This window comes from Otolemur garnettii, unplaced genomic scaffold (genome assembly GCF_000181295.1).
Source record: "Otolemur garnettii isolate 467f Iridium unplaced genomic scaffold, OtoGar3 scaffold02090, whole genome shotgun sequence".
Lineage (NCBI taxonomy): Eukaryota > Metazoa > Chordata > Mammalia > Primates > Galagidae > Otolemur > Otolemur garnettii.
In genome coordinates, this window is record NW_003854485.1 from 1,271 (window position 1) to 3,073 (window position 1,803).

Below are 1,803 nucleotides of genomic sequence, written 5' to 3' on the forward strand. Positions count from 1 at the left end.
AACCAAGAAATGTAGTAGGAAACCAACGCAGACAGAAAACTTCAGGCACCAGTTGATTAGAGGAAGTGGGTTTATTCTGGTTGAGGGGAATTCAAGAGACCAGGGTGTCTCCAAAACTGAGCCACCCCCCCGCAATTCAATCTCTGGCCTCTCTTTTATCCACTTTCCAGGGCAAGAGTGCACATGAGGGTCATAAAACAGAGAGAGACATGACATCATCCTCAAGGTCCTGGGCTCAAATGGATGGTCAGATTTGCCCACATCCTTGAGACTGGTTGGACCACCTGCCCTCAAAGGCAATGGAAGTCCAAGGAAGTTACTAGGTTACAATCTAGGCCCTGTGCATGTCAAGGGAGTAACATACAGACACCAGAATTGCCTGCAGCTTGTGTAAGGACTACACAGGTTGGCTAGGACTGCTTTTACTTTCTTGCCTCACTATGAGACCATCGCCTTCCAGGTACCTAGCAGAGATATCAACAAGGCTGAAGGCAAGTTTTGGACTCACTGGAACAGGGAAACCAAACAGCTTTTCCTCCATTTCCACTTTAAGATGGAGAAGCCTCCAGTTCCACCCAGCCTTACTGCTGGGCCTCCTTGGGTGAAACGGCCTCCACTCCCAATGATGAATAGGTTGCATCTCGGCCTCCATTGCCTGAGTCTTTGCTGCCACCCCTGCCTAGGGGCCTGCACCTACTCCTCATATCCCCCACAGTGCCTGCACCCTCAGGGCCCCCAGAACCTCGCCAAATGCCCCCACCATCCCCTGGGGTCCACCCACGTGTGGTCCACCCACCAGCATCTGGCTTCCACTGCCCAGCTCCCGGGGACCATTTCCCAGCTCCAGGGGTCCACACACTAACACCAGGAGTCCACCCTACTCCTTCAGCTGGGGTTCATCCCCAGGCCCCTGGAGTACATCCTTCAACTACTGCAGTCCACACCCAGGCCCTGGGGGTCCACCCCCCAGCCCCAGGGAACCAACTTCAGCCCCTGGAGATCCACCTCTCTGCTCCTGGTGTCCATCCTCCAGCTCCTAAGGTCTACCCCTCACCTCCTGGGGTCCACCCTCAGTCCCATGGGGTACACCCCTCAAATCCCCAGGTATACCCCCCAACTCCCATGCCTCCAATGCTAAGGCCCCCACTCCCCTCCAATGGCCCTGGGAATATACCTCCTCCTCCCCCAACCAACTGAGTAGTGACCCCTTTGCCCAGCAATCCTGGTGTTTTGTGTTCCTACAGTTTCTCACAGGAGAATTTTCATCATTTGTACTGTCCTGAGCTCAGTAAACAGACTCCCCCCAGTCGTAAAAAATATATATAAATAAAAATAAAATAGTGTAGCTCAGCACCTGTGGCTGAAGTGGCTAAAGCTCCAGCCACATACACCTGAGCTGGCGGGTTCAAATGCAACCTGGGCCTGCCAAACAATAATGATGACTACAACCAAAAGATAGTCGAGCATTGTGGAGGGTAGCTGGGGTCCCAGGGTAGCAGAAAACCAATGTAGACGGAAGATTCCAGGCACCAGTTGATTAGAGGAAGTGGATTTATTTCTGTTGGGATAACTTGGAACACCAGTGTGTCTCCATAACCGAGTCCCCTGACTCAATCTCTTGCCTCTCTTCTATCCACTTTTCAGGGCAAAAGTGCACCTGAGGGTCATAAAGCAGAGAGAGACATGACATCATCCTCAAGGTCCCAAGCTCAAGGGGGAAAGGTCAGATTGGCCTGTAGCCTTCGGACCAGTTAGACCATCTGCCCTCAAAGGCAAGAGAAGTCCAAGTTAGTTGGGAGGTAA

At 52.5% G+C, this 1,803-nt stretch overlaps 1 pseudogene; it reads left to right on the top strand.

The window, feature by feature from the left end:
• The first annotated feature begins 445 nt into the window (after nt 1-445).
• LOC111722911 lies at nt 446-1,197 on the top strand (annotated as a pseudogene).
• The last annotated feature ends 606 nt before the right edge of the window (nt 1,198-1,803 follow it).